Below are 27,161 nucleotides of genomic sequence, written 5' to 3' on the forward strand. Positions count from 1 at the left end.
CATCTGAAATGTATTGACACCTTTCATCCTGAAAGATGGTGAAGTACTCTGCCGGTGTGTGAACCTGATTCCAGATGAAAAATATCAGCCATTCTACCACCCTCACACTACCCTATTCCCATCTCTTCATTTCTTCTCTCTCTCTCTCTCTCTCTCTCTCTCTCCCTCCCTCCTCTCTCCCTCCCTCTCTCCATCTCTCTCACACGCATGCACACACACACACTTGCATACACACACTAGAAGGTGGGCTACCATGAAAATTACATACATACATACAAATTATAACTTTCAAAATAATTTGTTCTGCTTCCTTTAAACTTCAATAGGGAAAGATCAGTAGGTTAACTTAAAAAAATAAAATGTGCATTTCTTCTTATTAATCTATGCTCATGGTAAAAATAAACAACAAAAAATTACACACAGGTTTAAAGAAAGCAAAAATGACCCATAAGCACATCCCAAAGATAACACTATTTTGTGGTAGTTCCTCCAAATCTTTTTTTTGTATGCATATATGGTTTTCCTTAACTGAAATCACCTACATATACACTTTGGTTCTCTTTTTTCACATAACATGGCACATTATCATTTTCCTGTGTTATAAATTCTTCAAACATATTTTTTGTGGCTACAGCAGTATATTTCATATTGTAAGTTAGGGCTAATGTTAAATCTTCTCACCTCAGTAGCTCCCTCAGTTCCTCCACCTCCACATATACAACCTTTAAAAAACAATTCTCACATAACAACAAAATCATACAGGACTTTTCATAAGCTTGGTTTTTCTTCTGGATTTGATTCCTGGCCAGATTACTTCTGCCAAAGTCTGGTCCTTTGCTATCCAAAATGCTTTAAAATTGACATCTGATCATTTGTAATAGGGAGACACACAAACACAATGACTCTTTAACATAGGAGACTGAATCAACAAAAAAAAAAAAAGTTTTGAAAAATTACATTAATTCAATCAAATGCTTCCACATAAGACGATCAATATTTTAGAGATGGTAGTTTCCAAACAATTAGAGTATTAGTATTGAGCCCTTTTGTGTGCTCAGCAAAACCCCACACAACCACAATAATAAATGGTCTATGGAATACAAATTGGTATTAGATTCATAATAATATTTTCTGGTCAAATAATTATTTATTTGCTTCATGTTTTGTCAATGAGAGTAGAGTGGAGAAAATATAGACTTTGAAGTCAGATGTAACTGAATTCCAGATCTGCCGTTCAGTAACTTCATTTTTACTAGGCAAGTTGTTTCACCTCTGGGACTCAGAGACCTCGTGCACCAAATGAGGACCATGGAGCCCATTTCATTATGTCATTAGTGCTTAGAAGTAATTGAGACACTGTGTGAAGATTTTCAACAGTTCATGGTAGATAATGGAGGCTTCATAAATGCTAATTCTCACTGCCCTTCCTTCTCCCTAAATAGTCCAGTTTACCCAACAGACATTTAGCTTAATTCCTGGTTCAGTATACACATCCTTTCCAGTCTTCCTCCTATGTATATACATAGATCCTACCATATCCGCTTGCACAGAATTGTGCTACATGTAAATGCAAATTTTACTCTATGCAAATACATATAGGACAACTTCCAGAGTAGCAGCTATTCATATGCACGAATTGTATGCCAACCTACTCACTCTGGAGAAGGTTGGTGCAGACTGGATGTGAAAGCAAGCTGGCCACGGCATCTGCTACGCTCATCAATTGCCAGGCTGGATTTGGCAGATCTTCCTAGCTGGTCTGGGAGGATGTTGCCTTCTTCTTTTGTGTCCCATTGTGTCCTTCTGAGTACTGTGACAACCTTCCCAGAGAGAGAAGTGCTCTTCTTTCATCAGGCATGTCAAAATGGGCCACAATTCAAACTCTCAAGTGTCAGAAAATATAGGGAACGGACTGCAGTCTAAAGCATTGTTACTCAAGGTTGTCCATCGGCACCACCTGGGAGCTTATTAGAAATGCAAATTCAGGGGCTCCCCACAGACCTACTGAATCAGAATCTCTGGGGATAGGGCTCTTCAAGGACTCTAGTACTCAAAAAAGTGTACTGTAAAGTGGAACTGCATTCATTCAACAATGTGTTTTCAGTACCTTCCTCTCTCACTTGACACCAGACATACAGGCCCGCTTGCCATACCTTGAAATCCGAAAAGTAAAGAGTCAACATAATTCATTAGAACTGTTAAAATTCTATCTGTATTTTATCAATGTTTCTGGTTGTAAATTTCAGACTACTTTCCAATTCAGTTAAAAATTCATTTGAAATGCTTGCTTTTTAGTAATAGATATTTCACTGGTGTTGAAATTGGTTTTCTCAAAAGAGGGAATCATGCATTGTTCCATGGCGTCCGGTCACTTAATCTAGGACTAGCTCCCTGGAGTGCCAACGTTACCCCATCGGCTGGTGGGGTAGCTAGGGGTAGCTCCTGCGTGGAAGGCACATGTGCACATAGCAGTTCTGCAGCAGGTTGCCATTGTGATTTCCATGACTGGCCGTAGATTTCCTGGTAGCTAGAGTCACTGAGTACATGATCAGGAAGAACACACATGGTCCAGGATATCCGTCACTGCTAGAAACAATACAAAATGTGTGTGGATAAAACGTCTGGGGTCATGAATTAGTCCATCAAAAGTGTCTTTATTAAAAAAGTTAACATAAATGGAGCTTAAGTTAACTTTTATTTTTCCAATTTGTAATAAGATTCAAATCAAATTATATTTGAAACCCAATGACTTGTGCCTTTTGAAATGTCTTAAATGTATTTGCCTAGTGTTCATTCCTCAAAATATCATAAAGCATAATTTGGCAATATCAAACATATTCGGCTTCATTTTGTTTACAATATGAAGATAGATCTTTTTTTCTTTCTAATTATAAAGCTTATACCTGCTCATGTATAAAATTCATGCAAACATAAAGGGGGAAAAAAAGCAGTTCAAATTTACCATCTTAAGGTAATCACTTTTAACATTTTGGGGGTTATCCTTACACATGCCTCCCTATAATCACACACACACATACACACAAACAATTTTACATAACTATGATCATGCTATACCTGAGGCGGTGAACCGTATTTTTTCTCTCCTCCCTATGTCCTGGGGCCCTTTAGATCTTGGTAAATATAATTTATATATTTTAATAACTATGTAAAATTTTGTTTTATGGATTACATTATATTATAATATATATAACTAATTCCCAATTCATAGACTTTAGAGTGCTTCTAGGTTTTCATACTTCTAAATAATATTAGAATAAATATCCTTGAACATGGATATCTTTGTACTTTTCTGATATCATTAGCATAAATAACTAGAAGCAAAACTGTTGATAGAAGACCATGTGCATTTAAAAGTTTCACTCCATCAGCAAACTGCCCTTCAAAAAGACTATGTCAATTTCTCTCCCATATACAGCACATGAATCTTTTTTTTTCTTTTTTTTTTGACTTTTATTTTATTTATTTTTATACAGCAGGTTCTTATTAGTTATCCATTTTATACATAGTAGTGTATATATGTCAATCCCAATCTCCCAGTTCATCACACCACTACCACCACCACCCCCGCCGCTTTCCCACCTTGGTGTTCATACGTTAGTTATCTACATCTGTGTCTCTATTTCTGCCCTGCAAACCAGTTCATCTGTACCATTTGTCTAGGTTCCACATATATGCATTAATACACAATATTTGTTTTTCTCCTTCTGACTTACTTCACTCTGTATGACAGTCTCCTGATCCATCCACGTCTTGATAAATGACCCAATTTCATTCCTTTTTATGGCTGAGTAATATTCCACTGTATATACGTACCACTTCTTCTTTATCCATTCGTCTGTTGATGGGCATTTAGGGTGCTTCCATGACCTGGCTATCATAAATACTGCTGCAATAAACATTGGGGTGCATGTGTCTTTTTGAATTATGGTTTTCTCTGGGTATATGCCCAGTAGTGAGATTTCTGGGTCACATGGTAATTCTATTTTGAGTTTTTTAAGGAACCTCCATACTGTTTTCCATAGTGGCTATATCAATTTACATTCCCACCAACAGTGAAAGAGGGTTCCCTTTTCTCCACACCCTCTCCAGCATTTGTTATTTGTAGATTTTCTGATGATGCCCATTCTAAGTGGTGTGAGGTGATACCTCATTGTAGTTTTGATTTGCATTTCTCTAATAATTAGTGATGTTGAGCAGCTTTTCGTGTGCTTCCTGGCCATCTGTATGTCTTCTTTGCAGAAATGTCTATTTAGGTCTTCTGCCCATTTTTGGATGGGGTTGTTGGTTTTTTTGATATTGAGTTACATGAGCTGTTTATATATTTTGGAGATTAATCCTTTGTCCGTTGATTCGTTTGCAGATATTTTCTCCAATTCTGAGGGTTGTCTTTTCATCTTGTTTATGGTTTCCTTTGCTGTGCAAAAACTTTGAAGTTTCATTAGGTCCCATTTGTTTATTTTCGTTTTTATTTCCATTACTCTAGGAGGTGGATCAAAAAAGATCTTGCTGTGATTTATGTCAAAGAGTGTTCTTCCTATGTTTTCCTCTAAGAGTTTTATAGTGTCCGGTCTTACATTTAGGTCTCGAATCCATTTTGAGTTTATTTTTGTGTATGGTGTTAGGGAGTGTTCTAATTTCATTCTTTCACATGTAGCTGTCCAGTTTTCCCAGCACCACTTATTGAAGAGACTGTCTTTTCTCCATTGTATATCCTTGCCTCCTTTGTCATAGATTAGTTGACCATAGGTGCGTGGGTTTATCTCTGGGCTTTCTATCCTGTTCCATTGATCTATATTTCTGTTTTTCTATATTCATCAGTGATATTGGTCTGTAATTTTCTTTTTTTGTAGTATCTTTGTCTCGTTTTGGTATCAGGATGATTGTGGCCTCATAGAATGAGTTTGGGAGTGTTCCTCCCTCTGTAATTTTTTGGAAGAGTTTGAGAAGGATGGGTGTTAGCTCTTCTCTAAATGTTTGATAGAATTCGCCTGTGAAGCCATCTGGTCCTGGACTTTTGTTTGTTGGAAGATTTTTAATCACAGTTTCAATTTCATTACTTGTGATTTGTCTGTTCATATTTTCTATTTCTTCCTGGTTCCGTCTTGGAAGGTTATAACTTTCTAAGAATTTGTCCATTTCTTCCAGGTTGTCCATTTTATTGGCATAGAGTTGCTTGTAGTAGTCTCTTAGGATGCTTTGTATTTCTGCGGTGTCTGTTGTAACTTCTCCTTTTTCATTTCTAATTTTATTGATTTGAGTCCTCTCCCTCTTTTTCTTGATGAGTCTGGCTAACGGTTTGTCAATTTTGTTTATCTTCTCAAAGAACCAGCTTTTAGTTGTATTGATCTTTGCTATTGTTTTCTTTGTTTCTATTTCAGTTATTTCTGCTCTGATCTTTATGATTTCTTTCCTTCTACTAACTTTGGGTTTTGTTTGTTCTTCTTTCTCTAGTTCCTTTAAGTGTAAGGTTGGTTTCTTTATCTGAGATTTTTCTTGTTTTTTGAGTTAGGCTTGTATTGCTATAAACTTCCCTCTTAGAACTGTTTTTGCTGCATCACATAGGTTTTGGATCATCGTGTTTTCATTGTCATTTGTCTCTAGGTATTTTTTTATTTCCTCTTTGATTTCTTCAGTGATCTCTTGGTTATTTAGTAATGTATTGTTTAGCCTCCATGTGTCAGTGTTTTTTACGTTTTTTTTTCCCTGTAATTGATTTCTAATCTTATAGCGTTGTGGTCAGAAAAGATGCTTGATAGGATTTCAATTTTCTTAAATTTACTGAGGCTTGATTTGCGACCCAAGATGTGATCTATCCTGGAGAATGTTCCGTGCGCACTTGAGAAGAAAGTGTAATCTGCTCTTTTTGGATGGAATGTCCTATAAATATCAATTAAATCTATCTGGTCTATTGTGTCATTTAAAGTTTGTGTTTCCTTATTAATTTTCTGTTTGGATGATCTGTCCATTGGTGTAAGTGAGGTGTTAAAGTCCCCCATTATTATTGTGTTACTGTTGATTTCCTCTCTTAGAGCTGTTAGCAGTTGCCTTATGTATTGAGATGCTCCTATGTTGGGTGCATATATATTTATAATTGTTATATCTTCTTCTTGGATTGATCCCTCGATCATCATGTAGTATCCTTCTTTGTCTCTTGTAACATTCTTTATTTTAAAATCTATTTTATCTGATATGAGTATAGCTACTCCAGCTTTCTTTTGATTTCCATTTGCATGGAATATCTTTTTCCATCCCGTCACTTTCAGTCTGTATGTGTCCCTAGGTCTGAAGTGGGTCTCTTGTAGACAGCATATATATGGGTCTTGTTTTTGTATCCATTCAGTGAACCTTTGTCTTTTGGTTGTAGCTTAACCCATTCACGTTTAAGGTAATTATGGTTATGTATGTTCCTATGACCATTTTCTTAATTGTTTTGAGTTTGTTTTTGTAGGTCCTTTTCTTCTCTTGTGTTTCCCACTTAGAGAAGTTCCTTAACATTCGTTGTAGAGCTGGTTTGGTGGTGCTGAATTCTCTTAGCGTTTGCTTGTCTGTAAAGCTTTTGATTTCTCCATCGAATCTGAATGAGATCCTTGCCGGGTAGAGTAATCATGGTTGTACGTTCTTCCCTTTCATCACTTTAAATATATCATGCCACTCCCTTCTGGCTTGTAGAGTTTCTGCTGAGAAATCAGCTGTTAACCTTACGGGAGTTCCCTTGTATGTTATTTGTTGTTTTTCCCTTGCTGCTTTCAATAATTTTTCTTTGTCTTTAATTTTTGTCAATTTGATTATTATGTGTCTCGGCGTGTTTCTCCTTGGGTTAATCCTGCCTGGGACTCTCTGTGCTTCCTGGACTTGGGTGGCTATTTCCTTTCCCATGTTAGGGAAGTTTTCGACTATAATCTCCTCAAAGATTTTCACGGGTCCTTTCTCTCTCTCTTCTCCTTCTGGGACTCCTATAATGAGAATGTTGTTGTGTTTAATGTTGTCCCAGAGGTCTCTTAGGCTGTCTTCATTTCTTTTCATTCTTTTATCTTTATTCTGTTCCGTGGCAGTGAATTCCACCATTCTGTCTTCCAGGTCACTTATCCGTTCTTCTGCCTCAGTTATTCTGCTATTGATTCCTTCTAGTGTATTTTTCATTTCAGTTATTGTATTGTTCACCTCTGTTTGTTTGTTCTTTAATTCTTCTAGGTCTTTGTTAAACATTTCTTGCATCTTCTCAGTCTTTGCCTCCCTTCTTTTTCTGAGGTCCTGGATCTTCTTCACTATCATTATTCTGAATTCTTTTTCTGAAAGGTTTCCTATCTCCACTTCATTTAGTTGTTTTTCTGGGGTTTTATCTTGTTCCTTTGTCTTTTACATAGCCCTCTGCCTTTTCATCTTGTCTATCTTTCTGTGAATGTGGTTTTTTTCCACAGGATGCAGGATTGTAGTTCTTCTTGCTTCTGCTGTCTGCCTTCTGGTGGATGAGGCTATCTAAGAGGCTTGTGCAAGTTTCCTGATGGGAGGGACTGGTGGTGGGTAGAGCTGGGGGTTGCTCTGGTGGGCAGTGCTCAGTAAAGCTTTAATCCGCTTGTCTGCTGATGGGTGTGGCTGGGTTCCCTCCCTGTTGGTTGTTTGGCCTGAGGCGACCCAACACTGGAGCCTACCCGGCTCTTTGGTGGCACTAATGGCCGACTCTGGGAAGGCTCACGCCAAGGAGTACTTCCCAGAACTTCTGCTGCCAGTGTCCTTGTCCTCACGGTGAGCCACAGCTACCCCCCGCCTCTGCAGGAGACCCTCCAACACTAGCAGGTAAGTCTGGTTCAGTCACTGCTGAACCAGATCTACCTGCTGGGGTCACTGCTCCTTCCTCTGGGTCCTGATGCGCACACTACTTTGTGTGTGCCCTCCAAGAGTGGAGTCTCTGTTTCCCCTAGTCCTGTCGAAGTCCTGCAATCAAATCCCGCTAGTCTGATTCTGTAGGAATTCCTCCTCCCATTGCCGGACCCCCAGGTTGGGAAGCCTGATGTGGGGCTCAGAACCTTCACTCCAGTGGGTGGACTTCTGTGGTATAAGTGTTCTCCAGTTTGTGAGTCACCCACCCAGCAGTTCTGGGATTTGATTTTATTGTGATTGCACCCCTCCTACTGTCTCATTGTGGCTTCTCCTTTGTCTTTGGATGTGGGGTATCTTTTTTGGTGAGTTCCAGTGTCTTCCTGTTGATGACTGTTCAGCAGTTAGTTTTGATTCCGGTGCTCTCGCCAAGAGGGAGTGAGCTCACATCCTTCTACTCCTCCATCTTGAACCCTAGCACATGATCTTATTTTCCTATATTCCAGCCAAGAGAGTGTCTCTCTTTTTAATCTTTGCCAGTCTGATAAACAAAAATCAACATCTCATTTTAATTTCTATTTCTTTCATTACAAGTGAAGCTAAAAAAAATTGAGTTCAGGATACATGAAAATTAATTGAATATCTCAGGACCCCTCTGGTTAGCATTTGAGTTAATTGGACCGTGCTGTATCCAAGGAATTTTTAATTTACAAGCTTGGAAACAACACTTCTTTGAACCTCTTTAGGAGAAAAACACATAGCGAGTTTCTCTTAAAAGAAACAGATAAGAATAATTTAAACACATCAGAGCATACGGCTTCAGGCATCTTGTCGTTTCTTAAGATATTTATAATCTTGAAAAAAAGTATTTGGGGAAAAGTCATCCTTTCCAATGTGGTTCTATCATTATAAATATATGCCAAACATGATTTCTAAAGCAGACGGGGAAAAGAATTAATAGTCAGGAAGTCTGGGTTCTGTCTAGGTTTTGACACCAACCAACTTGGTGACCTTATAAAATTGACTTCACCCCTATAGGCCCCAGTTTCCTCCTCCAAAAAATGAAATGGGTTCCTTGAGGTCTTAACAGCCTAAGGTGTGATGATGATCTGCATTCTAATGACAGTAGCTTTGCCAGGCTCCTTATTGACAGAGATACCCAACCCTGGCACTAATTAACACTAGCTCCCCATCTTGAACATGACAGTAGATGTTGAGCTTAGATCTTGGTCAAATGCAAACAGTCCATTTTTCTTTTAGCAACATTTAATTATCTAGACAATCTGGAGAAATAGATCTTTTATCTTTGCCTGTGAGAGTGCATGTGTGTGTGTTTCCATTCATTCATTTCTCAAACACTCGTTGAGTATCTACCATCTTGCAGGCTAGTGCTTGAATGAATTAGACAAAAATTTCCTTCTTCAAGGAACTCGTCACCTAATGGGGAAATGGACAAAGAAGTGCTTAGCAGGTGTTATCTGGAAGAAAATTTGAAGTTGTGCTAAAATAATATGATTTCTTTCTCAAAATTCACATTTGAATGAGATGGCGTTTCCCTTTTCCGCCATTTCACTATACAGACGAAAATGATGAAAGGTTTGAGCACACATAAAATGTCTTTAGGGAAAAAAAAGAAAAATTGGGGCCTCTTTTGGAATTAAGGTATCCACTTTGAATGACAGATCCTAACATTTCCTCTTATTTTTGCTTGCTCAGATGTAAACAACCTAGGAAACATTTACCATATGTCAAATCCAAAGATGGTTGTTTGGTCGTAACAAGTTAGAGAAGGACCAGATGCAGTATGGGACCTGCCCACCAAGGCAGAACGGGTCTGGGGGGTAGAGCCCATCCAGAGGAGTTTCATATAGGCAGGCAAAGCACCAAGTTCACAGGTACCACAAACCCAGTTGCAGTTGACACTAATGGCCAGCTTTCTGGGTTCCAACAGATGGGCAGAGGCTAACATTTCGGAACCCAGAGTAGATGATATCAGCATCCCAGGAGGGTGGCATTTGGCAACTGAGAAGTCATAACAGGGACCCAGCTACAGCCTGGGATTCAGCTGAACTTTAAGCTTCTGGGAAGGAAATTAGAAACTGTCTAGAAAAGGAAGGTTGTAAAAGGCCATTGGTAACAGAAAACAAAGACCAGAGGAGAAACTAGGTTTTCTGACCTAGTCCAGTAGTTCTCAACTTCAGCACTCATTCAGATCACCTGGAGGGCTTGTTAAAGTTCACATTGTTGGACGCCGCCCCCAGAGGGTCTGATTCAGTAGGTTGGAGCCGAGAATCTGCTTTGTAAACAAGTTCCCAGGTGATGCTGGTGCTTCCGGTCCAGACCACAGACCACACTTTGAGAACCACTGACAGAACAAACCAAGAACTTACGCAAGGCTCAGCGACTCAGGCACAGAAACCTTATTTTCCGAACAGGAGGTCTGAAAGGAAGGGGAGTGCCGTGGAGCCTGTGATTTTAACCGGAGCTGAGTTCTGATCTGGTGCGCAGAGAGTGACTGGGACAGCAAGGTGAATATTCACAGGGTGGACGGGGGCGGTGTGACCGAAGCTGAAGAAGTGCTGGGTTCAAGGACAGACACCATGGATGGGGGTTTGGGGGCTACCCATGATCCCAGCTGTGGGGAGCAGGAAGAAACAGAGGCGCCAGTTAGACAGGACCTGGCCTCACTGTCCACAAGGACTCATCACCGTCTCTCTGAACCAAGGTCTGTTGCTGCCTGCAAACATGTGCTCTTCTTCATGTCTACTTGAAGAGAACTTTTATATCTCAATTCTGCTCAAAATACTTGCTTTAACCCTTTGAAATTGCCAACATTTAATAGCTTTTGCTTACACACACAAAAAAATGGCAATTTCATGAGGTTCAACCTAATATAAACTAGAATATGAACTGAAAATAAATGCAAAACTCTTTATGCTTAACTCAGATCTTTTTAAAAAAAATTTAAATGAGGAATCAACTGTTAGGTTTCCCATATTTAGATTTAAGCACTTTGAGGATTTTTCTGCAGTAAATTTTCCATCTTTGAAACTGCTTTCACGGAGCTGGACCCGACTCTGATCTGCTGCCCCCTGCTGTCAGCCAGGGAAGCAACCTGATTTTAACTGTATTTGGGAGGTTAGAGGTATTCTTCAAAAAAAAATTCAGGATTTCTAAACATGCCATTTAGGATTATCCCTTGTTTCGAATAATCCTTGCCACTGCTTTTCTCCATTACAAGACGGTTGAGACTTGATGGGATAAGTCATTATCATATGAGCCCTGCTAGCATGACATGCTTACCTTCGGGATACAACTTAGAGTCAGAAAAGAAGGATCGAATTACAGCTGGGCTCTCAATAACTCACACTAATGGCAGGGACAACTGCTTCCAGATTTCAGACATCAGGCTAAAGAGGATGTAGTGAAGGGTAATAGAATAAAGGGGCTTCGAGCTTGGATCTTGGTGATTTTGCTGGAGTGTGTTGGCATTTAATTACCTTCAACAAAAACTGGGGCTCATGCTCTGGTGATTTTGTTCCCCATATGATAAAACCGAATGAGTGTAAGCCAACTCCAGTTCTTCACCCTCAGTTCTTCTCTGTAACATCAGTAGGGATTGCTGGGTTTTTATAAGAATCAGTGAGCTTTAGATCTGACACAGAAAGAACTATGTGCTGCCAGTGGTAACTGATGGTTACTTGTGGGAAAAGAAGAAAGTACTTAAAATTCAAGCCAGAATCAGTTGGAAAGTCGAGATTGTAATTCAGATACACAACTGTTTAAATGCCACCCCTTCCGCCACTCACCACTTGTTCCTAATTGTTTTCAAAAGCCACTTTGCATCCTGTTTCGAAGCTTGGGATGAGAAGAGGTGTGGCCTGTGAGGCCATAGCCCTGCCTCATTCCCCAACTGCAGATGACCCTTCTCTCTCCTGGAACAGTGAGCCTTGGACAAAGCAGGGGCCTAACAGGAGTGGTACAGTTGCTCCCAGTTGGGTCACAGGCTGAAAACTTTGAGAGTGACTATTCTGAATTATAGCTGTAATTTAATTCAGCAATATTATTGAACTTCTCCCTATAATTAAGTAGCCTCTGGAGATCCAGGAAAGAATAAATCCCTTCCAAAGGCTCACAATTTACTGGTAGTTTCCTGTAAGTGCATGTAGGTTGGTTTTACTCAGCTATTATTGAGGTAAAGGAAATTGTTGGATGAAACTTTTTACCTCCCATTCAAACTGTTAATTGGTATGCCAGCTACATGAGCATTTGCTGCATTTATGCTTATTTCTCAAAAGATGAAAACCAAACTTGGCTCACAAGATCCAGCCCACAGCTGCACTGTCTTTACTCAAGGGCTACTTTTGCTTTTTAGTGTCCAATCTGTTGTGGATTGATGCTTTTATAAACACAATAGAGATGAATTACTCAGATAAATAAAATGAAAACAAAAAGTCATGCAAAATGTAAGCCCAAGTTTTTTACTATTAGGTTAAACAAATATAAAATGACTTTGTGAAATTGCTATAAAAAACTTCTAAACGCGTACTTTCAATTTCTATACCTATCTCATCGCAGTATGGTAGCAGACAGTTCACAGGTCTGCACAGCACACTTTGAGTAACACAGGGTAGCCCCTGCCTACCTCTCCCTGTCACACTGGCCTGCTTCCCCTTCTTGGAACATGCCACCCTCCTTGCCCTGGCTGGCTTGTCCCCTCTGCCCAGAAGTTTCCCCAACCTCTCTGTGCCTAATTAACTAGAACCACCCATCAGATTGCAAGTCACATGTCTTTCTATCCTGATGTCCTAGACTTGGTCAGGGCCCCTACTCTGGGCTCTCATTGTACCACACACCTCTCCTCTTCACACTTATCACCATTTAGAAAAACACGACTCCCTCACTAAGCCATAAACTCCACGAATGGAGTGCTGTCATCAGCCTTGTTCACCAAGGATCCCAAATGCCCAGCACAGTGGCTGAGACATAGTAGATGTTCAATAAATACTTGTTCAATTTATAGATAATTAGAATATAACTTGAGTTCGTATCATTCAAATCCCCATTTTACAAATGAGAAAAATGAGCTACAGAGAGTTTAAGCAATTTGCCCAAAATTTCCAAAGACATATATATATTTAAAACTATTTCAGATCTGTCAGGTTCCACACCACTACTTTTTTATGACACATTCTAAAATGGGACATTACATAGACATTATGAAAGCTGTTTTGGATGATAGCATTTCTATGTGTTGAAGCCTAGCTTTCAATTCTATGTCATTTCTAAAACTATCTGGAAAATTTGCACAAACAAAATTTTATTTTATAATCCATGTATTCATTCCACAGATATTTACTGAATACCTACTATGTGCCAGGCACTACTCTAAGTGCTATAGAAGTAGCAACAGATGAGAAAGCCCAGGCTCTGCTGGGTCTCAGTTTAGAAAAATACCCATAATTGTTGATAAGTCCTATGAAGAGAATATGCACAAGATAAAGGGATAGAAAGTGATGGAGGTACTATTTTTGATAATGTGATCAGGGGGCCACTCTAAGGAGGTGACACCTGAGTTGAGACCTGAACATGAAAAGAAGCCACAAGGGTCTGGTGGCAGGCAAAGGGGGCAGCAACTGCAAAGCCTTGGGCTGGGAACAAGTCTAGTTCTGTTCCAGGACCAGGAAGTGTGACTGGGGCACACGGTGAAAGAGCAGGAGAGGTTGTCAAGATGGGAAAGATAAATGGTGGCCAATTGTGATTAGCCTTTTCAAAAGACCACTCGTATTGTTAAGGAGAATACTGAGGCGGTTGTGAGGGCAGTGTGACAGGTGGAAGAGGACGTCAGCCAGGATTGTAGTTCAGCAGTCCAGGTGAAAGATGAGAGCAGGGTGGCAGCAGCGGTGGTGGTGAGAAGTAGACTCAAGATTTATTTTGAAGGTAGAGTTGAAAAAACTTGCTGACAGATTGGATGTTGGAGGTGAGAGAAAGAGGGGACTCAGGATAATTCCAAGATTTTAGACCTGAGTGACGGAATGAATACTAGTGCCCGAAACAGGGATGTTAGAAGACTTAGGAGGAGCACGTGGAGGGTGGGGATTGGTCTGAAATCAAGAGTAAAGGTGTGTGTGGGGTAAATGACACATAGTATAGACCACAGAGAGAAAATACTTTTCAATAGAATCCATCAGAAACCTCATCATGCTTACATTTTCTTTAATAACTTCATCTGTGCTTATATTTTATGCTATAATATTTTAATTATTATTTAAGAGAAGAGTACCCAGAGTTAGATAGAATAATAAAATCAAGTAATTGAAAGGTTAACACTCTTACAGACTATTCGTATAGATTTTTCATTTGTTTCTGTCTGACCTAAAATCAAGATAATTTTTCTAAATTTAGAGATAGTGAGGATAGTGAGTTAATATTTCTCCTTGAAAATATGTAGCACTATGTTCAAGGTTATTTATTATAGCAATGATTATAATGGCGAAAATTAGATAATAGTTACTAATAAGATACTAGATAACTAAATTAGGTATACCCTTGCAACTGAATATTATGCAGATATAATAAAAATGAAGAAATTCTCTATGTACTGATATAGAAGAACCTTTAAGATGTATTAAGTGGTAAAGCAAGGTACAGAATAATTGGCATAGTATGTTACCTCTTGTCATTAAAAGGGTGGGAAAATAAAAATATGTATAGGATCTGTGTTTGCTTGTATAAGCATAGAGAAACTCTGGGAGGATGCATAAGAAACTAATCACAGTGTTACTTATGGATCGGGTGCTGGAGATGGATAAATTAGGGAGATGGGGGATAGGGGTGTGAGGAAGATTTTCCATTAGATATCTTCTTTGATTTTTTTATTTTTGAGCCATGTAACACCTGTTCAAAAAGTTAAAGAAAGAAACATAACACTAGGCAGAGTTCAAAGAATGACCACCATTGTTATTGAAAACACACTGCTGCCTGCGAAACCTTTTTTAAGCAAGTCACTTCCTCTGACCTCTGAACATCCCCCCACCCACCCCCCAGGAAAGGGGAAGATGAATGTCTAATGTGAACTCTTCCCTCGACTGCACTTTCCAATCTTACCTTCTCAGATTCTGCACAGAGTCTTCCAGCTTGAGTTAAGAAAGAGCCAGAATGTCTGGCTTCTAAGATGCAAGTGATAAGTCATCTTATTATATTTGCTTGATTGCTTTCTTCTTACTCTGCCAAGTTCAGTGCTTTACAGCCCTTTTTCTTTCATTCATTTATTTAATAAATATTGATTGAGCACCTCCTATGTGCAGTGTACTGCACTATATCCTAAAATACAAAGATTAATCTACTTTTTTTATTGACCCTCTTAATATATTTAAAGTATAAGGCAGCAAGGAAATAAGATCCTCTTTGCAGGTGGGGATATTTCCATGGTCCTAAGAGACTGAATCACTGTCCTGAAATCACAAGTACTTAATAAGAACAGGATATGCATTTGCCACCTGGGTCTAGGAGACAAAATCCACTTGCTTCCATTTTCTTTCTAACTGATAATAAGGATTAAATTTCACTTTGGGGGAAGATAAGACAGCTTGTCTCTTTTCTTACAGTGAGTGCCCGTCTACCGAGGTAAGAGGACAAAGTACATTGTTTCAGCTTTTGCACTTAGGTTTGGAAACATTAGTTCACTCATTCATTTACTCATTTTTTCATTCCAAAGACATTGATCCCATCCCAGGGGCTAGGCATAACGGTAGATGCTGAGGGCAGTATGAAGATGACTCAGATTTTTGTTTGTTTTGTTTTGTTTTGTTTTTTTGTTTTTGTTTTTTTATTTTATTTTTTTTCACACACACACTGTATTTTATTTTTACAAGAGATAAATAAACTAACACCAAGCATTGTAAATGGATAACCATAGCAAAAGCAACAATGATTGCAATTACCAAACACAAAACACACTTGTACTATGTCATAATATTGACATTCAGTCCAGTAATCCTCCACTGTAACAGCTTCTTTACTTTGCAGTGAAAATTGATTTGTATATTTTTTGCCTCTGAGTCCTTGTGGGATTTTTTTTTTTTAATTCAATCAGAAAGTCACAAAAATTATAATCATCCTCATCAGTTCACTCAGTCCCATGTAATTAATTTTTTTTTCATCTTGATCTTTTGTTAGCACTTTTGTGAATTCATCAGTTTTCCATCAGAGTTCTGAAAATGCTTATTCATTCAGTTCAGCAATATAGTCAGTTACCAGAAACCTGTACTTGTCAGAGTCTTTTCCATGAATTCCTTGAAGATGAAACCCTTTTATAGGAACATTTTTGCAAAAGCATCAGAGTACACCCAGAACTGTCTGTAAATGACAAAAGACTTAAAAATGACCATGGTTAAAGATTTGATGAAAGTTCATAATAATGCAATTGACAAGGAAGTTTAGTTATTTCTGAGATATACATTTTAAAGTAATAACTAGAATTACGACTTATAACATTATACCAGAACATATAAGATTTTTAGAAATTTCATGTAATGTCTGAAACATTTATATTAACATATTTCCATACCAATAACCCAAAGAAACTTTAGTATTAGTTGTTCTGTTTGTTTGTTTGTTTATAGTACAGGTTCTTATTAGTCATCAATTTTATACACATCAGTGTATACATGAAGATGACTCAGATTTAGGCCCTGTCTCAGGAAGGTAACATCTAGTTGGGGAGTAACAGCATGCTCATAATTACCTATAATACACATAATACATGGCAGAAATGATCAGTGCCATAGGAGAGGTTCAGAGAAAGTGTTCTAAAGAGATAGGTATCAGCTGAGCTGCTAAGGCAACAAGGAAGACTTCATTGCAGAGTCCCAGACCGAGGTCGCTCTGATAGGGTCTGGGTCAGACCTACCCCAGATAAAATTGAAGCCTGTGAAAACCTCCTAGTATGAGAGAAGCTTCTGTACCCAATGCTCCCAGTGTGGTGGCCAAAGGATATCTCTCAATTATATACCTTAGTTTCTATATCTTTGAAATACTTTGATAGCTCTGATGATAGTTTTGATATTCACTGTGTACTTGCACAGGATGTCACCTGATTAGAAATAAATATAGCCCCACCTTGTCCTGCACGTAAACAAGGTCAATAACCCCATTAGTCCAGTCGCATAGATGAAAAACAGCTAAAACTTTATTAAAAATAACAGCCAACACTTTTTAAATACTTACTGTGCTTGCCTACTTTATAAGCATTGCTTCTTTTAATCCTTACATCAAACTTACAAGTTAAACACTATTATTACTGTGCCCATTGTACAGATAGGGAAACGGTGGCTTAAAGATGTTGTTATCTATAGTCCCACAGCTACTAAGTGGTAGAACTAGGAGTGGAATCCAGATCTGTCTGATTCCAAACCCATGATCTTAACCACTATGCTACTGGTTTTCAAACTTTAGCACGCTCCAGAATCACCTGGAGGGCTTGTTAAAACACAGCTCGATGGCTGCACCCCTAGAGTTTCTGATTCAGTAGGTTGCGAGTAGGGTCCAAGAATTTGCATTTCTAACAGGTTCCCGGGAGATGCCGATGCTGCTGTTGCAGGTGCTGCACTTGAGAACCGCTGCAATCTGCTACTCGCCTACCAATGGTAGTTTTCCCAATGCTCTGTGGAGGAACATGAATCCAATCTCACTGGATAAATATTTATGCCAATTTTCCCTTTATTGGCGTAATCAAGAATTCACCTGAAGTCTTTGAGCAGACTAATTCACAGAGAATTTAAAGTAAATAACCAATATATGAAAGTTCCTAATTGAATTTTGCTATGAAATGAATATGGAATTCTTTTTCATAAAGGGCAAGGTTGATCTTCCTACATGAATGAAGATTTTTAAATTAGTTGAATGGCATTCTGATCACCAGCTTAAAATAGTTTTAGTGAATATTTTGTCCTTCAAACAGATATGATATGAGAAGTCAAAGCAGGAAAGCTCTCAAATTCTAAAGGCAGCACTGGACAAGCAAGAGGAGACATTATCCTGGCACATCTAAATAAAAGAAAGGGTATTTGTCTTACAGCCCGCTATTGTCTCTTCTTACAGCACCTTGTGCTTCTCCTTGATGGAATTTATCACACTTGAAAATATTTGTATACTAGCTCTCATTGCTTCTAAATTGCAAGGGTCGCATCTGTCTTGTTTACCACTGTCTCCTCAGCCTGGTACAGTGCCTGGCAATATTTGTTGACTGGCTAACTTACTGCCCTCTAATCCATAATCTTACAGGCAACAAATCATAGTCACAGCATTTACAAACTTGCCTAGCCAGCTCCAGAGAGAACTTTTTACAGAATATATAGTAAATACGTGTATATTGCAAGGAGTAGAGGAGAAAGAATTGTGTGAATGCTCCATAAATCAGAAGCAACATGCTTTTGTTGCCCATTGCAAAACCTTTTCCTGAAGCACTTCTCTGAGATGGCTTCTTCCTGATAAATGATTTCTGGGCTAGAATATAAAGAAAACACACGTTGATTGAGGAAAGTTACAGTTTAATGAGGCAAAAAATAAAAACATCCTATGAATCCAGTCCAGCTGTGTGGGTATTTCCTGCCAAAAGATGTAGGAGTTGGAGTAGTAGGGGATGTGCCTGAATGTGAATGGATGTTAGAGGCCCAGATGGTTGCAAGCAAGCTATATCAGGAAGAACCAGTGACTATGCTCATTGCCATGCTCCAGATGACACAGTAGCTGTTCCTACCCTTGTGTACCAAGGGTGAGAATGCTGACTGAGTCATCCCTCTCAGAGTCTTGGATCACATATGTCTCTCTTCACTCCCATTGTGCTTGTGATGATACTTCATGGGATTCGAAGTACTGGAAAAATAGTCATAAAGATTGAGGGCATAGACAGGAAAAACTTTAGATGGACTCTTAGCAAATAATTGAGCAGAACACATTTGTAATTTAGTTCAAATATGAGTTGCCAGCATCAGAGAGTTGAGTAACACCAGTGCAGACTGAGATCATAAGTAGAAGTCTTCATTCTGCTAGTTGCTTAAGCTCGTATCCGATTGACATGATGGCATTTGCTGGATTATGCTCTAGTGTTATGCTACTGGCCAATGTGGACACAGTGAGAAACAACCTAATAGAATGCATTCATTATCATGCCTCCCTTAAAGATATTTTTAAGACATTACTTGTTATATTATCTAGTACCCTCTCCTAGAGTAGAATTCCCTAGGAGGGAAGAGATCTCTTTTTAGAAGAGCTGTACGTGTCCAGGGCAACTGGTTTGTTTCCTGTCTTAAAGAAACTAGAAATTATGCACCTGGTTAGGATTCAGTGTTCCTAGTTAGCAATAAGTGTCTTAGGAAAATGAAGCTCATGGTATTCATTTTTGTACCAGACTTACTTTTGACTCTATATTATGCAACACTGAGTCTATGTACATATATTGTGTGTTTTCTCTCTCAATTTTATTAATTTTGAAAGCTAACTTATATCTGTTTATATAGAAAGGTGCAAATAAGTTTATTCCAAAATACTTTCTGAGCGTCTACTAAGTGTGAAGAACTCTCTGAGGTGATGGAGATTTCATGGTGAACAAAACTGATGTGGTTTTGCTCACCATGAAATGTGAACAAAAATGTACTCACGGAACTTACGTTTGTGAAGACATGAAAAGTTTATGAAGGCATTCTAGAAAATAGATACATAGCCTCCCAATGATCTTGGGCAAATTACTTAACCCTTTCAAGTCTGTCTCCTTTTTATTAAACTTGGGCAGAATAATACCTTCATTTTGAAAGATTTTTGTGAGGATTAAATTAGATCAAACAGGGCTTCCCTGGTGGCACAGTGGTTAAGAATCTGCCTGCTAATGCAGGGGACACGGGTTCGAGCCCTGGTCTGGGAAGATCCCACATGCCGTGGAGCAACTGGGCCCGTGAGCCACAACTACTGAGCCTGCGTGTCTGGAGCTTGTGCTCCGCAACAAGAGAGGCCACGATAGTGAGAGGCCCGCGCACCGCGATGAAGAGTGGTCCCCGCTTGCCACAACTAGAGAAAGCCCTCGCACAGAAACGAAGACCCAACACAGCCATAAATAAATAAATAAATAAAATTTAAAAAAAAAAATTAGATCAAACATGTAATGTATACCAGTCCCATAACAGGTTCTCCATTAATGCCTTTCTCTTTTCCCCCATAAAACCATGATATGTTTTGTCTAAACGCTTGTGACTTAAGCTTTGCTTTAGAAAAATGGATGTTTCAGGTTCTCTGTTAAAGATAAGGGAATGGATGTTTAAACACAAATTTCATTCTATTAAGGACCCAACCTAAGTCAAAAGGAAGTTGAAACGGGAAAGGGGAAGCGTAAGTGAGTTTCCCTCTAAAAAGAAAAGGATTAAGAAAGAAGAGCCATCTGAAGGAGAGAGAACTGGTTCTGATTAGGAGTAGAGAGATGACAGACAGCCATTATAGAGGTTCTTCCCAGATCAGAAGCTTGGTGCTCCCTCTTTCCTATTTAGTATATTTTGGCTCCAGAGAATATATTTGGGAGCAGGGAACCTACAAGGGTAGTTCCTTATTCTTTTTTCTTTTTTTTTTTTTTTTTTTCACACACACACACTGTATTTTATTTTTACAAGAGATAAATAGACTGACACCAAGCATTGTACATGGATGACCACAACAAAAGCAACAATGATTGCAATTACCAAACATGAAACACACTCATACTATGTCATAATATTGACATTCAGTCCAGTAATCCTCCACTGTAACAGCTCCTTTACTTTGCAGTGAAAATTGATTTGTATATTCTTTGCCTCTGAGTCCTTGTGGGATTTTTTTTTTTTAAATTCAGACAGAAAGTCACAAAAATTATACTCATCCTCATCAGTTCACTCAGTCCCATGTAATTCATTTTTTTTTTATCTTGATATTTTGTTAGCACTTTTATGAGTTCATCAGTTTTTCATTAGAGTTCTGAAAATGCTTATTCATTCAGTTCAGCAGTACAGTCAGTTACCAGAAACCTGTACTTATCAGAGTCTTTTCCATGAATTTCTTGAAGATGAAACCCTTTTATAGGAACATATTTGCAAAATCATCAGAGTACACCCAGAACTGTCTGTAAATGACAAAAGACTTAAAAATGACCACGGTTAAAGATTTGATGAAAGTTCATAATAATGCAGTTGACAAGAAAATTAGTTATTTCTGAGATATACATTTTAAAGTAATAACTAGGATTATTACTTATAACATTATACCAGAACATATAAGATTTTTAGAAATTTCATGTAATGTCTGAAACATTTATATTAACATATTTCCATACATATTTCCAAACAAATACAAATATAAGATTTTTAGAAATTTCATGTAATGTCTGAAACATTTATATTAACATATTTCCATACATATTTCCAAACAAATACAAATATAAGATTTTTAGAAATTTCATGTAATGTCTGAAACATTTATATTAACATATTTCCATACATATTTCCATACAAATACAAATATAAGATTTTTAGAAATTTCATGTAATGTCTGAAACATTTATATTAACATATTTCCATACAAATAACCCAATGAAAGTTTAGTATTAGTTGTTTTGTTTGTTTTTTTATACTGCAGGTTCTTATTAGGCATCAATTTTATACACATCAGTGTATACATGTCAATCCCAATCGCCTAATTCAGCACACCCCCATCCCAACCTCACCGCAGTTTTCCCCCGTTGGTGTCCATATGTCCATTCTCTACATCTGTGTCTCAACTTCTGCCCTGCAAACTGGCTCATCTGTACCATTTTTCTAGGTTCCACATACATGCATTAATATACGATATTTGTTTTTCTCTTTCTGACTTACTTCACTCTGTATGACACTCTCTAGGTCCATCCACATCTCAACAAATGACTCAATTTCGTTCCTTTTTATGGCTGAGTAATATTCCATTGTATATATGTACCACAACTTCTTTATCCATTCGTCTGTTGATGGGCATTTAGGTTGCTTCCATGACCTGGCTATTGTAAATAGTGCTGCAATGAACATTCGGGTGCATGTGTCTTTTTGAATTACGGTTTTCTCTGGGTATATGCCCAGTAGTGGGATTGCTGGGTCATATGGTAATTCTATTTTTAGTTTTTTAAGGAACCTCCATATTGTTCTCCATAGTGGCTGTATCAATTTACATTCCCACCAACAGTGCAAGAGGGTTCCCTTTTCTCCACACCCTCTCCAGCATTTGTTGTTTGTAGATTTTCTGATGATGCCCATTCTAACAGGAGTGAGGTGATACCTCATTGTAGTTTTGATTTGCATTTCTCTAATAATTAGTGATGTTGAGCATCTTTTCATGTGCTTCGTGGCCGTCTGTATGTCTTCTTTGGAGAAATGTCTATTTAGGTCTTCTGCCCATTTTTGGATTGGGGTGTTTGTTTCTTTGATATTGAGCTGAATGAGCTGTTTATATATTTTGGAGATTAATCCTTTGTCCGTTGATTCGTTTGCAAATATTTTCTCCCATTCTGAGGGTTGTCTTTTTGTCTTGTTTATGGTTTCCTTTGCTGTGCAAAAGCTTTGAAGTTTCATTAGGTCCCACTTGTTTATTTTTGTTTTTATTTCCATTACTCTAGGAGGTGGATCAAAAAAGATCTTGCTGTGATTTATGTCAAAGAGTGTTCTTCCTATGTTTTCCTCTAAGAGTTTTATAGTGTCCGGTCTTACATTTAGGTCTCGAATCCATTTTGAGTTTATTTTTGTGTATGGTGTTAGGGAGTGTTCTAATTTCATTCTTTCACATGTAGCTATCCAGTTTTCCCAGCACCACTTATTGAAGAGGCTGTCTTTTCTCCATTGTATATCCTTGCCTCCTTTGTCATAGATTAGTTGACCATAGGTGCGTGGGTTTATCTCTGGGCTTTCTATCCTGTTCCATTGATCTATATTTCTGTTTTTCTATATTCATCAGTGATATTGGTCTGTAATTTTCTTTTTTTGTAGTATCTTTGTCTCGTTTTGGTATCAGGATGATTGTGGCCTCATAGAATGAGTTTGGGAGTGTTCCTTTGCACTTTTTTGGAAGAGTTTGAGAAGGATGGGTGTTAGCTCTTCTCTAAATGTTTGATAGAATTCACCTGTGAAGCCATCTGGTCCTGGACTTTTGTTTGTTGGAAGATTTTTAATCACAGTTTCAATTTCATTACTTGTGATTGGTCTGTTCATATTTTCTGTTTCTTCCTGATTCAGTCTTGGAAGGTTATACCTTTCTAAGAATTTGTCCATTTCTTCCAGGTTGTCCATTTTATTGGCATAAAGTTGCTTGTAGTAGTCTCTTAGGATGCTTTGTATTTCTGCGGTGTCTGTTGTAACTTCTCCTTTTTCATTTCTGATTTTATTGATTTGAGTCCTCTCCCTCTTTTTCTTGATGAGTCTGGCTAATGGCTTATCAATTTTGTTTATCTTCTCAAAGAACCAACTTTTAGTTTTATTGATCTTTGCTATTGTTTTCTTTGTTTCTATTTCATTTATTTCTGCTCTGATCTTTATGATTTCTTTCCTTCTGCTAACTTTGGGTTTTGTTTGTTCTTCTTTCTCTAGTTCCTTTAGGTGTAAGGTTAGATTGTTTACTTGAGATTTTTCTTGTTTCTTTAGGTAGGCTTGTATAGCTATAAACTTCCCTCTTAGAACCGCTTTTGCTGCATCCCATAGGTTTTGGGTCGTCGTGTTTTCATTGTCATTTGTCTCTAGGTATTTTTTGATTTCCTCTTTGATTTCTTCAGTGATCTCTTGGTTATTTAGTAACGTATTGTTTAGCCTCCATGTGTTTGTCTTTTTTACGTTTTTTTCCCTGTAATTCATTTCTAATCTCATAGCGTTGTGGTCAGAAAAGATGCTTGATATGATTTCAATTTTCTTAAATTTACTGAGGCTTGATTTGTGACCCAAGATGTGATCTATCCTGGAGAATGTTCCGTGCGCACTTGAGAAGAACGTGTAATCTGCTGTTTTTGGATGGAATGTCCTATATATATCAATTAAATCTATCTGGTCTATTGTGTCATTTAAAGCTTCTGTTTCCTTATTTATTTTCATTTTGGATGATCTGTCCATTGGTGTAAGTGAAGTGTTAAAGTCCCCCACTATTATTGTGTTACTGTCGATTTCCTCTTTTATAGCTGTTAGCAGTTGCCTTATGTATTGGGGTGCTCCTATGTTGGGTGCATATATATTTATAATTGTTATATCTTCTTCTTGGATTGATCCCTGGATCATTATGTAGTGTCCTTCCTTGTCTCTTGTAACATTCTTTATTTTAAAGTCTATTTTATCTGATATGAGTATAGCTACTCCAGCTTTCTTTTGATTTCCATTTGCATGGAATATCTTTTTCCATCCCCTCACTTTCAGTCTGTATGTGTCCCTAGGTCTGAAGTGGGTCTCTTGTAGACAGCATATATATGGGTCTTGTTTTTGTATCCATTCAGCCAGTCTATGTCTTTTGGTTGGGGCATTTAATCCATTCACGTTTAAGGTAATTATCGATATGGATGTTCCTATGACCATTTTCTTAATTGTTTTGGGTTTGTTTTTGTAGGTCCTTTTCTTCTCTTGTGTTTCCCACTTAGAGAAGTTCCTTTAGCATTTGTTGTAGAGCTGGTTTGGTGGTGCTGAATTCTCTTAGCTTTTGCTTGTCTGTAAAGCTTTTGATTTCTCCATCAAATCTAAATGAGATCTTTGCCGGGTAGAGTAATCTTGGTTGTACGTTCTTCCCTTTCATCACTTTAAGTATATCATGCCACTCCCTTCTGGCTTGCAGAGTTTCTGCTGAGAAATCAGCTGTTAACCTTATGGGAGTTCCCTTGTATGTTATTTGTCGTTTTTCCCTTGCTGCTTTCAATAATTTTTCTTTGTCTTTAATTTTTGCCACTTTGATTACTATGTGTCTCGGCGTGTTTCTCCTTGGGTTTATTCTGTATGGGACTCTCTGCACTTCCTGGACTTGGGTGGCTATTTCCTTTCCCATGTTAGGGAAGTTTTCGACTATAATCTCTTCAAATATTTTCTCTGGTCCTTTCTCTCTCTCTTCTCCTTCTGGGACCCCTATAATGCGAATGTTGTTGGGTTTAATGTTGTCCCAGAGGTCTCTTAGGCTGTCTTCATTTCTTTTCATTCTTTTTTCTTTAGTCTGTTCCGCAGCAGTGAATTCCACCATTCTGTCTTCCAGGTCACTTATCCGTTCTTCTGCCTCAGTTATTCTGCTATTGATTCCTTCTAGTGTAGTTTTCATTTCAGTTATTGTATTGGTCATCTCTGTTTGTTTGTTCTTTAATTCTTCTAGGTCTTTGTTAATCATTTCTTGCATCTTCTCAATCTTTGCCTCCATTCTTATTCCGAGGTCCTGGATCATCTTCACTATCATTATTCTGAATTCTTTTTCTGGAAGGTTGCCTATCTCCACTTCATTTAGTTGTTTTTCTGGGGTTTTTTCTTGTTCCTTCATCTGGTACATAGCCCTCTGCTTTTTCATCTTCTGTATCTTTCTGTAACTGTGGTTTTTGGTCCACAGGCTGCAGGATTGTAGTTTTTCTTGCTTCTGCTGTCTGCCCTCTGGTGGTTGAGGCTATCTAAGAGGCTTGATGGGAGGCTCTGGTGGTGGGTAGAGCTGACTGTTGCTGTGGCGGTCAGAGCTCAGTAAAACCTTAATCCACTTGACTGTTGATGGGTGGGGCTGGGTTCCCTCCCTGTTGCTGTGGCGGTCAGAGCTCAGTAAAACCTTAATCCACTTGACTGTTGATGGGTGGGGCTGGGTTCCCTCCGTGTTGGTTGTTTTGCCTGAGGCAACCCAACACTGGAGCCTACCCGTGCTCTTTGGTGGGGTTAATGGCAGACTCTGGGAGGGCTCACGCCAAGGAGAACTTCCCAGAACCTCTGCTGCCAGTGTCCTTATCCCCACGGTGAAACAGAGCCACCACTCGCCTCTGCAGGGGACCCCCCAACACCAGCAGGTAGGTCTGGTTCAGTCTCCCCCAGGGTCACTGCTCCTTCCCCTGGGTCCCGATGCACACATTACTTTGTGTGTGCCCTCCAAGAGTGGGGTCTCTGTTTCCCCCAGTCCTGTCAAAGTCCTGCAATCAATTCCCACTAGGCTTCAAAGTCTGATTCTCTAGGAATTCCTCCTCCCGTAGCCGGACCCCCAGGTTGGGGAGCCTGACGTGGGGCTCAGAACCTTCACTCCAGTGGGTGGACTTCTGTGGTATAAGTGTTCGCCAGTCTGTGAGCCACCCACCCAGCAGTTATGGGATTTGATTTTACTCTGATTGCGCCCCTCCTACCGTCTCACTGTGGCTTCTCCTCTGTCCTTGGACGTGGGATATCCTCCTTGGTGAAGTCCAGGGTCTTCCTGTCAATGATTGTCCAGCAGCCAGTTGTGATTCTGGTGCTCTCGCAAGAGGGAGTGAGAGCACATCCTTCTACTCCGCCATCTTGGTTAATCCCGATAAGTGTCCTTATTCTTTTTTCTGATGGACATCTTGTCAGGCCTCTCTCTAGAGCTAAGAAAGACAAACAATTCTAACATTTAAATATTTTAAGGAAGTTACACTTAACTATTTTAAGGCAGTTATTTGCTGTTTCATTTTTTTTCTTTTTTCATTTCAAAGGTAGTTGAGTGAAAGCCCTTGCTAAGCTTATCTTCCCATTCATCACAGAAATACGATGCATGTATGTCCCGACCATAAACTACTCACCCAGTAGCAGCCTATCTTATTTGCAGACAAACTACTCAAAAGGAAGTAAACATTCTCCTAAATGCTGACCGTGTAATTTATACATGTAAGCAGCATAGAGCCTGAGTTCCATCAAGTGTTGACTCAAGAGTGCCTGTGAAGGATCCCTGTAATCACTCACCAAAATAGACCTCTCCCTTATCAAGGAGTAGTTCTGGCTGGGAAAGGTTTTCACGAGCTAAAAACTATATCCGTTTAGCTCATGCTTATCACGTACCTAGAGGGAGGCGGCTTGCTGTAATAGTGGAAGTTCTTCAGCTTCAGAGTTAAACAAACCCAGATTAAATCCCACCTTGCCACTTTAACCTTCAGCATTATTAAAGGAAGCATTAGGACCTACTTTTCTGGGCTGTTTTAAGAATTCTGTTTGACCTTCAACATAAAGAGTTTGACAGAGTGTCTTGTTACTTCCCTGACCTTGCCTTTCCCTCTGTGCTGGTAACTGTGGTGTACACAAAAGACAATCCAGGATAGATGGATGTGAAGTCACAAGAACATAGAATGAGATGATACT

At 38.7% G+C, this 27,161-nt stretch overlaps 1 protein-coding gene across 10 annotated transcripts in view; it reads left to right on the plus strand.

Moving 5' to 3' along the window:
* PEX5L (peroxisomal biogenesis factor 5 like) overlaps nt 1-27,161 on the plus strand; it is a 243,044-nt gene that overhangs the window by 94,221 nt on the left and 121,662 nt on the right. The window contains exon 1 of one of the 10 annotated variants that reach the window (XM_082394025.1): nt 161-10,364. The exons of the other annotated variants lie outside the window; for them this stretch is intronic. The gene's annotated coding sequence lies outside the window, so the exon portion shown is untranslated. Of the gene's footprint in view, nt 1-160; nt 10,365-27,161 lie in introns of those variants that run through there. 10 annotated transcript variants of the gene reach the window in all.

The sequence above is a fragment of the Balaenoptera borealis genome (genome assembly GCF_965194805.1).
Source record: "Balaenoptera borealis genome assembly, chromosome: 5".
Classification (NCBI taxonomy): Eukaryota; Metazoa; Chordata; class Mammalia; order Artiodactyla; family Balaenopteridae; genus Balaenoptera; species Balaenoptera borealis.